This window comes from Lepidochelys kempii, chromosome 14 (assembly GCF_965140285.1).
Source record: "Lepidochelys kempii isolate rLepKem1 chromosome 14, rLepKem1.hap1, whole genome shotgun sequence".
In the NCBI taxonomy this organism is placed as follows: Eukaryota; Metazoa; Chordata; order Testudines; family Cheloniidae; genus Lepidochelys; species Lepidochelys kempii.
This window is the reverse complement of record NC_136393.1, coordinates 25,256,561-25,267,537: the sequence shown is the minus strand read 5'-3', so window position 1 is coordinate 25,267,537 and position 10,977 is coordinate 25,256,561.

The window sequence follows — 10,977 nt, the reverse complement described above, 5'->3', positions numbered from 1 at the left end:
AGGTTCAGGGAGCAAGGGGGAAATGTGAAACTGAGCACCATATTCTATTTAAAAGACACTCAGCAAGGCAAGGGCTGTTTTTAACTCTGCCTGAAGCTAGTGTTAGCTCAGATGCATGATGGCTTTTTTTGGACCAAGCAGAAGACAGCCCAGGATCTCACTCCACTGGGTCCCATCTGCTTCCATTGCCAGCTCAAGGCCTTTATCCTGACACATAAAGCCTTCAGGGGGGAAGGACCCAGCAGTGACCACATCCCCCTCCAAGACCCATCAGGAGAGCTCCTTTCCTCTGGGCAATGCAGCTCACAAGCCCCTGGCGAAGCCCGTGTGAGCAGAGGACATACAATGCTACAATCATTTTAGGGTATGTTCCCAGGCACTGAAAGAAGACGTTCATGTCTATTCCCATGGTGTTTCCACTTGGCTTGATGACCGTTGTGAGAGGTTGTAGCTGTCTAGATAAGGAAAATCAATAAGTAAGGGGGTGGGGGGAAGCCAGATCATGTCAAGAGTGCTGAGGTCAACACACTGGCATTGGAATGAACCCAGGGAGGCAGACAAAGACATAACGGGTGTGAGCTACTGCACACATGTGCATGCTGGCATCAGCCAAGAACACAGATGTCAAGCACAGTCCCCACAGAAGTGAAGGAGAATTCCTGTGAGCTGCTGTAGTAGGCCTTTTATCTTTTGCAGTCAATACAGGCTGCTATGGTCAATGTTACGCACATCACCCACGAAGGAGAAGTGGTGGGCATGGCTCTCACACATTATCACTGGGCAAATGCTGCTGGAAGTGACTGTAGACAGGTTTGAGTTTTTAAATAAATTTACTTTCAATGTCTTCAGACCCTGTCTGTTCACTGTTCCAGCACCGGAGGTTGTGGGGAGGAATGAACTCCCAATGTGATGCTGTGGCCAAAAGAGCTAATGTCCTCCTGGGATGCATAAACAGGAGTAAGAGAAGAGAGGTTATTTTACTTCTGTGTTGGGCACTGGTGTGACTGCTGCTGGAATCCTGTGTCCAGTTTTGGTGCCCACAATTCAAGAAGGATGTTGATTCAGTTCAAAGGGTTCAGAGAAGAGCCACAAGAATCAAAGAATCATAGAACTGGAAGGGACCTCAAGAAGTCATCGAGTACAGTCCCCAGCACTTAAGGCAGGACTAAGTATTATCTAGACCATCCCTGACAGGTGTTTGTCCAGCCTGCTCTTAAGAATCCCCAATGATGGAGATTCCACAACCTCCCTAGGCAATTCATTCCAGTGCTTAACCACTCTGACAGTTAGGAATTTTTTCCTAATGTCCAACCTAAACTGACCTTGCTGCAATTTAAGCCCATTGCTTCCTGTCCTATCCTCAGATAGGTCCTATCCTCAGATTTTTCTCCCTCCTCCTTGTAGCAACCTTTCATGTACTTGAAAACTGTTATCATGTCCCCCTCAGTCTTCTCTTCTCCAGACTAAACAAACCCAATTGTTTCAATCTTCCCTCATAGGTCATGTTTTCTAGACCTTTAATCATTTTTGTTGTTCTTTTCTGGACTTTCTCCAATTTGTCCACATATTTCCTGAAATGTGGCGCCCAGAACTGGACACAACACTCCAGCTGAGGCCTAAGCAGCATGGAGTAGAGCGGAAGAATTACTTCTCGTGTCTTGCTTGCAATACTCCTGCTAATACATCCCAGAATGAGGTTTCCTTTTTTTGCAACAGCATTACACTGTTGACTCACATTTAGCTTGTGTCCCCCAGTCATTTCCCATTGTGTATGTGTGCAACTGATTGTTCCTTCCTAAGTGGAGTACTCTGCATTTGTCCTTATTGAATTGCATCCTATTTACTTCAGACCATTTCTCCAGTTTGTCCAGATCATTTTGAATTTTAATTCTATCCTCCAATGATTAAAAAACCTGCCTTATAGTGATAGACTTAAAGAGCTCAGTCTATTTGATCTTAACAAAGAGAAGGTTGGAGTGACTTGATCACAGTCTATGGGTACCTACATAAGTAACAAATATTTAATAATGGCCTCTTCAGTCTAGCAGAGAAAAATATAACATGATCCAATGGCTGGACATTGAAGCTAGACCAATTCAGACTGAAAATAAGATGGAATTTTTTAACAGTGGGACTATTAGCCATGAATTAACCACTGAATAATTTACCAAGGATTGTGGTGGATTCTTCATCACTGACAATTTTTAAATCAAGAGTGGGTGTTTGTCTCAAAGCTCTGCTCTAGGAATTATTGTGGGGCAGTTTTCTTCCCAGGGCTATATGGGAGATCAGATTAGATGATCACAGTGGTCCCTTCTGGCCTTGGAATCTAAGAGTACTGCTGACAGACCCTGGTCATCGGCGGATGGGATCAAACCTGGGACCTCTGGAGCTTAGTGCATGAGCCTCTACTGCATAAGCTAAAAGACAAGTGGCTGTTAGCTGAGGCTGTAGAGCAGACTCATTAATCTCTCTCTCTAAGTGGTCTCGGTGCCACTAGATGGGACAGAACACCGCACCCAAGAGGTACGTGGGTTACATATGCATGTTCTCCGGAACAGCCAATTTAAACAACAAATCCAAAAGTGAATTTTAGATTCTAAATCACAGGTACTCATATGGGAAACCCAATTCTAAGAGCTCCAATTTTCCAGTCCAGGAACAGAGACAAACCATGTAACCTCTCTGCCCAATCAAAACAGCCTGAATTTCTAGTACCAAATACTCTCAAAGAACTGCTCACAAGCAAACTACAGAACACGGCGTATTTGCAGAAATGATTCTATGAATAAAGCCAATGATGCAGAGTATATCACAATCTGCTCACAGATGGGTCTGGAACTCAAATTCAGTAAATAAATATTTAGTTATTCATGATTTCCCAGCTCTCATACACACAGAGCCAAGATGTTCTTCCCCAGCCCACGCCTGAGAGGCTGGGGTTCATGAGAGTTCAAATCCAAGGTCCCCAGTCCATAAAATCCATACAGGCCTCCCTGCCATCAGTATAGCAGGGGTCTGTGCAAACAGGCACCTGACTGCAGGATCTGAACCTTGAGCCCCAGGACAGAGCTCTGTGAATTTGCCATAGAGGCAGAATAATGTGGGTGGGTCTTACCTCCACCTGCTGCTAGAGGCCATGTCAGACCTGCCCAGGTATGCAGGGTAAGGCTGCTGGGCTGCTCAGGCGAATGGAGGGACTGTTGGCAGGAGGAGACTAAACAGCTTGGCTGAGGGGATCTGATTGCTTTCTATAAGTAGAAGGAGGGGCACAAGGGAGGGGCAGTGCTAATGATACTAGCAGTGTTTCTCAATGACTGCTCTGTGGACCAGCATCAGTCCCTCAGATCTCCCTGACACAGTTTAGGAAGGCGGCAAGCCAGTCCCTGGTATCAAAAAGGTTGAGAAACACCGAGCTGAAGGACAATGCTGACAGAAGAATAAATGGGTGTAACCTGGCCATGAGTAGATTTTTCAGGCTGGAAATGAGAAGATTTTCAACCATCAGAGGAAGGAGGTTCTGGGGCAGCTCCCCCATAAATGTAGTGTGGGCAAACAGCTTAATTGGTTTTAAGATGGAGTTAATACATTTATTAACAGGATTATATACTGAGGTTTCCTGTGATAGTATAATACACTGCTGGGGACACCCAGAGCTGTGAGCCACTGTGTTGCCTCTGCTTCAGCAAGCGTGAATGTTGCTGGTGATCAGACTGTGTGTCAGCTGCCTGCCACACCAGCCTGGCTGCCCCCCCCCAGCCAACTCCTCAGGGCTCTGCCAGCCCAAACCTCGCCTAGCGGGTAACAACCAGCCCCTGAACTCCAGCCCCTGAGCTCCTCGTAGAGGTCTCTCTGTAAAGCACAGCCCCGTCACTGTGCAGTCACAGATGATATTAAGCTTGTTGCTCCTTTAGCGAGTCAATACACTGCAGCTTGTTCATTGAACTGGGGTTTGACAAACACGCTGATTTCAATCACAGCCCTGAATCAGTTTGCAGTAAAAATAAAACAAGTTTATTAAACAAGACATGGGTGTAAGTGATAACAAATATAAGGAGTAAAGATTGAGAGGAATACAAACAAACAAGTAAATGTGCTTTCTACTGGCTAAGGCCTAACTTAACAAGCTACAGTCTTTGTTTAAGATAGTTTCCTCTCCAATCTTCCATTTCCAGCAATGGCTCTCTCTAGCTCTTAGCCAGGCTCCCCTAGTGTCTGAGGTGCTGGCTTTCCTTGTCTCCTCAGGTGAAGAATAACTCAAAGCCTGTCTGTGTCTCCTTATATCTCAATGTCTGCCTTTTCTTCAAGGGTCAAATTGATCCTCTGGGGTTCAACCACCCCAGGGTGTTGAGGGGGAGGTGACTCCATCTTGACTGAGGTGTCCCCGGCATGTTCCAGTGTTATGCTTCCTATTGCAGTTTTACCATGTAAATGTCCCTGTAGGAATTCCTGACACCAGTGGACTAGGAATTGTCCATCCTTTGTGATCCAGGCATGTTGATTCCCCAGCCGCCACGTGAGCTTTGAAGTTTCTGTTTACTGCATATGTACATTGCAAACCCATCATCACTGATCACCCTGCTTTATTTGTATTCAAGACCTGGGCAGACCTGCTCTCTACTTTGTTCAAATTCAGACTTTAAACAGCATATCAGAGGGCAGCCAGAACTCCCCATGCAGCATTGGCACACAGGTTTCACCAGGATATTATTATCCAATGTGTTATGTGTTTTCAGATGATACCTCACAAGGCGTATTTTGTACAAATACCGTGGTAATGGTGTGTGGGGTGACTACAGGAGTGCCCGGGGTCCTAGAGAGCTGGTGGCTGGATTTGGTGACCCAGGAGATTCCTATGGCATTAGGTCACCCCCAATGGATGGTGCAGAAAGAGGCAGTGAGCCTCAGTAGTAAATAGCAGAGCTCAGAAGTGGCTGAGGCCTGGGTTTTTGAGGAGCAGGCCCCAGCTTGTCTCCTATCGACCCAGCGTGTTACAGTGTACCCAGCAGTGTGGCGTTTGGGTAGGGGCTGTGTGCTAGGAGAGCTGGTCTCTACTCAGCTTGGCCACAAACATCATGTCACCTTAGGAAACATATTTAGCCTCCTGTGCTGTGCTGCTGGGTCAGTCTAATGGCTGATTGCCATATCTTCCTGCACACAACAGCGGTGTCCCAGGGTTTATGAAGAATTACTACCAAGGAACATTAATATGCAGAGCAGTCTGTTAGCTAGTCACCCAAGCTTTAGATAGTCAGTTAGTGAGTCGTAAGTAATAGCTCTGAGTAATAGCAGGAGAGCATGTTACTACTCATTAGAGAGAGATTGAACATCCCGCTGTGAGCGAAATACAGAGGCACTTACAAAACAATTCTTCCCGGCTGTGTTTACACAGAAACATCCCATGGCTGTTGGGATTTGCAGAGCTGCCTTGGCTGTGGTCTCCAAGCACCATGTGGGTCGCCAAAGTCTGAGAAGTGCGTGGAGGGCTTCATGGCACATCAGGTTTGCTCCTTGCCCATGTTCTTGGGAGCTTTCTTGTGAATCTCTTTTTAAATGAATATCCAGGGAGCTGCCAGCTTATGCTAGAAAAGCTTCACCACAAAGGATCTGGCAGCAAGAGCTAATGGCAGCCAGACTTGGGCAGCTTGAAGCTCATCCAGCAGCTGAGCCACCTCAACTTAGAGTGAGTTGGCCAGTGCTCATTGCAGCTGGGTGTGGGGAGGGGTTCATCATCTTTCTCTCCTCCCCACTCCTGGGGCAAGTAGCACAAGGTAGAGTCAAATAATCTGCCCCTAGTACAAGGTAGAGTCAAATAATAACCCCCATGCCACCCCACACTTTGTAAATTAGTTAATGGAAAGGTAGCGCAGGGTCACTGCAGGCAGAAGCCAACACAGAACCAAGTTCACTGATAGAATAGACTCGAGCCACAGCCACACTGGGCTTTGGGTATCCTATTGCTAAGTTCTGCTGTAGCTACTGAAGTGCAGGATAGGTAGTACCCAAGACTTCTCATCTCCAATAGGCTAGGCTGCTGGCTAGCAAATACTTGTGTAATGCATTGGGGAGGTAGGTTCCAGTCCCCCTCCAGTAGCTGGTCCATGTGAAAGCCAAGGATTGGTGCTGTAGCTGAAGTGGCATGGAGCTGTGTTGGGGTTTGCTGTTCAAACCCTGCTTGTGAGTCACAGAGCAGCAATTTTACTTCTTTTCTTTTCTTTTCTTTTCTTTTCTTTTCTTTTCTTTTCTTTTCTTTTCTTTTCTTTTTCTTTTTCTTTTAAAAGCAGGTTGATTTAATCTGCGCAGTGAGAGAACACCCTTCGAGCCAAGTGTTACCATTAAAGACGTGTACCTGTCAATTATGGTGCAATAGCTGCAAGCTACAGGTGGCCCACATGCCAGTCACTCATCACACCTCTGGATTTCTGGGGTCCCATGCTGGCAGGTGGGAGGCAGGAGCTCTGCCTCGGGGCACAGCAACTCTTGGGGTTGATTGTTATTATTCAAGTAGGAGCCCAACAAGGGCCTGTGTGAGGGAAGCAGGTGGCTGGAGTCAGGGCGTGAGCTCTGCGTGTGCAAGGAGCATGACTGGCAAATACGAAAGTGCAGAACACTGGCCCTCATAATATGAAATAAAGGGGGGAGGGAAATGGCTTATGATATCCTGGGTTTCACAGGACGTAGCGTTTTTAAGGCTAATGAACATGGGCTAGGAGCTCCAATCAATTTCTCCACACAAATCCATTTCTCCAGGTAAGAATCACAAAGTGATGGCTGAGAGCCACAGGAAGACTCTGCAGCTGACATCTCCATAGCCTGAGCGAGATCCTGGAAAACAGGGCCTCTGGAAAGGTTTCAGGGGTCACAGAGGACAAACACTTTGAATGAGCTCCCAGTGTGACGCTGGGGGAAAAAGGGCTCATGTGACCCTTGGGTGCAGAAACGGGAGCAGTCAGGAGGAGGAGGGATTGGGCCTTGGTGAGACCGATACTGCAGTACTGCTGCAGCCCTTCTGCACACAATCCAGGATCTAGGGTTTCTTTCTAACACTTATAACACTTTCTAGGGTTTCTTCTAACACTTATAACTTAGGTTTGAGCCCCCACTGTGTAACCTCGTAACCTACAAACGTGTATATCACTCTGGTGCCATTGACAGGCAGTTTATTCCCCAGTTGCAAGCACAGTGACCAGAGGGTTTTAAACAGGAAACTTCACTGGGGAGAGGGAAGGGAAATGACAGGGTAGACTTGGTTAAACCTTGCTGTGATGCTCCCAGTAGTGGCGCAGGAGTGTGAGTCCCAACCTCAAGGCCAGGGCTGGATTAACTCTCCTGTGGGCCCGGGACTGTTAGATTTTCTGGGTCCCCTATATACACGTCTTTTTCCTGGGAGGGAGTTTGGTTCAGGAGGGGGCTGGGGCAAGGGATTGGGGTGCAGGAGGGGGTGTGGGGTCTGGGAGGGACTTTGGGTGCAGGAGGGGGATTCTGATCTGGGCTAGGAGACTGGGATGGAGGAAGGGGTGTGAGGTGCAGGCTCTGGCTGGGAGGCGCTTACCACAGGCAGCTCCCAGCCAGCAGCGCAGCAGGGCTCAGGCAGGCTGCCTGCCTGCCTGCCATAGCCCCATGCTGCTCCCGGAAGCAGCTGGCTGCTAACATGTCTCAGCTGTCCCTGTGGGGAGGCAGGCAGCGGGTCTCTGTGTGCTGCCCAAGCCCACAAGTGCCGCCCCTGTAGCTTCCATTGGCCAGGAACCGGCCAATGGGAGCTGCAGTGATGGAGCTGGGAGCAGTGCATGGAGCCACTTCCCCCCACCCCACAAGAGGCCACAAAGATGTACTAGCAGTCGGCCGCTTCTGGGAGCAGCATGGGGCCACGGCATGCAGGCAGCCTGACTGAGTGGCCTTCTGTACTGCGGGACTTTTAACAACCTGGAGTTGGAGATCGCTACCTGTGATTTATTTTTGCGGGGCCTCCCTTGAGCTGGGGCTCTGGGCTGCAGCCCCTAAAGCCCCTGCTTTAATCTGGCCCTCGTCCCCTCTTGGGAGCCCAGGGTTTAGTCTCCCTGCTCCAATGACTCTTTAATTATTGGTATGCAGGGCAACAGCTTCACCAGGACAGACAGAGGGAGTCCCACATCCTGCTATCCTATAGCTCCATGGGTAGAATACTCTCCTGCAAGAGGGGTGACCCCTGTTCAAATCCCTTTTTTGCCTCATGGGTACTAAGGTGGGCACCTACCTCTGCCCTGGCTCATTCACACAAGAAACACATAAGCCACCTGACACCCCAGGACAGGGTTCCTGGTTGTGGGTTAGTAGCAGACCTAACTGCCTAGACTTAGGCGTCTATCTCTGGAGGAGGGCTAGGGCTTAGCACCCCCCCCATCCCCTCTAGTCAGCATCTCCCAAAGGCTAGCTTAGGCGATTCTCTGCCTAGAGCGTTGGCTTTTGTGGGTCCAAGTCTGCCATGTCTGTCTCTCCCATTTGTTGTATAGAAGCCTAGGTGCCTAACTCAGGCTCAGTGAATTGCAATATTCTTCCTGTGATTTTCTAGGTTCCTAAGTTAGGTGATGTGATGCTGAGAGTCATGGTGCCCAAGTGCCCTTGTGAATCTAGGCCCCTGTCCACATCAGCAGCCAAAGGACAGTTCTTGGATGGGAGGGGAGCTGTTTGTGACCCAGCCCCATTCCTACCATAGACCCAGCCTTATGGTGCAGCGCCACTGACCAGCCCCCCTGTGTTGTTGGGTGTGCATTCGCAGCTCTAGTAATGGGCTTTCGTTCTCCCAGGATGAGCGGGGACTCCCAGTGAAACCACAAAATCTTCTGCATTTCTGAGAAAAATATGATTTTGCCTCTACACATGCACACACCCCATGTCTGCTGCTGGGGTCACTGAACGGCAACATGCAGCAAATTGCTTCCATTCGCAAATGTTCATGCTTACAGGACATGCTTATTCCCAATTTGTTTTTTTACATGTCTAGCAAAGGGAGAGGAAGCTGTTGGGGTTGGCACTGGCTGTTAACAGTGTGGAGTGTTGAACAATAGGATAATCATGGAAGTTTGTTAATTAATTGTGTCTGTTGCATCGCCCACCTGCAGGAAATCAGGCTTTTTGCTGCTTCACGTGCTGCATGCTGGGAGACCACCAGATAACATGGTGACCCGCAGGATGCAGCCTGCCTGATGCAGAACGTCTGATCTGACCTCTCATCCATGACAAGGTAAGCAGTAAGGGCCAGAGTTACAAAGGTGTTTAGGCACCTAAAAATACAGATAGGCGCCTTGTAGGATTGTCAAGAGCACCTGAGCAGGCACCATCTTACATTGATTTCCAAATAAATCTCTTTAAAAATCTGGCCCTAATGCTGTAGCACTAATAATAATGGACTGAACAAATGATTTTCCTTTCAGTAAATTCTCCATGAGCAACTTATGATTTCCTCCCATTTAATCACTGACTAGATCTGGGTGCGTAGATGCTTCTATCTACTCCCTGGCCTTCACCAGGACAGTTCCTGAGCTCCTCACAGTCACTGCTGTATTTCTCCCCACAATACCCTGTAAGATATGGCAGAGCTGGTATAAAGCCCCTGGTACAGATGAGCATGGAGGCAAAGGATAGATTACATGGCTTGCCACAGCTCTCACAGGGAGCTTGCGGCTGAGCCAGGGATAGATCCAGGTGTAACACTTTCCAGTGTGCCAAAATGACTTAAGTGTCTGTGACGTTGCACTCCATATGTTTTATGGGAATATGCTTAAGAGTGTGAATATGATGTAAATGGAGTATGCTTTATGTGAAAGGTCTCTTGTAAGGTATCATAACGAAGGTTATAACCTACTGAATATATTCCTCCTATTTGTATGCATGTATCATTCTTGTATCTGAAGCTAGAAATATGAAGTATAACTCTGAGATCCTACTGTAATTGTGCAAAGGGTGGGCCATTAACAGTGGTTTAGAATCCTGATGGCTACCATTGAATAGGACAATCAGTTGTAAATGGCCTTAGTTACTTGAGAGCCTTCCTGTGAAGGTGTGGGCCAGCCCATAGGGAATGGAGACTAGGGGTCTGATCTGACTATTTAGAAGGAGGGGTGGGGACCCAGAGATAAAAAAGATTCCCACCTTGTGCCAAAGCTATAAAAGGGGGTGGAGCAGGAAAATAGCGACTGCTCGTCATTAGAAAATCCCTGCTTACCACCTAAGATGTCTGCTGGAACTAACAAGGACTGTACCAGGGGAAAGGATTGGGCCCAGACTGGGAAGAACTCTAGTCTGTGAAAGAAGCTTATTGGAACATCTCTGAGGGTGAGATATTATCTGTAATCAGTTTCTTAATTTATTAGGCTTAGACTTGCATGTTTTTGCTTTATTTTGCTTGGTGACTTACTTTTTTCTGTCTGTTATTACTTGAAACCACTTAAATCCTACTTTTTACACTTAATACAGTCACTTTTGTTTATTAATATACCCAGAATAAATGATTAATACCCGGGGAAGCAAACAGCTGTGCATATCTCTCTATCAGTGTTATAGAGGGTGGACAATTTATGAATTTACCCTATATAAGCTTTATACAGAGTAAAAGGATTTATTTGGGGTTCAGGTTCCCAGAAAGGCTGAAAACTGGGTGCTGGGAAAGTCCCTGTTAACTGAGAAGCCCCTGGACTGAGTGCATCTCAGTTTCAGGGAACTGCAGAGAGGCGTGGGTCTGTGCTGGAGCTGACTGGAGTGTCTAACTCAGCAAAATAGGAGTGGAGGGGCAGCTGTTTTGGCAGGAGGGTTGTTCCCAGCTCATCAAGTGATGGTCTTGAGGGAAGTCTCTGTGACCGAACCCGTCACAGTGCCTATGTCCCATTTTCAAAAGTGAAAGTCAGTGGGACTAAGGCTTCCAAGTCACTCAGGCCATGTCCACACTAAAATTATGTCACCCTAACTTACATTAGCCACCACAGTTATTACATTGCTTTTGTG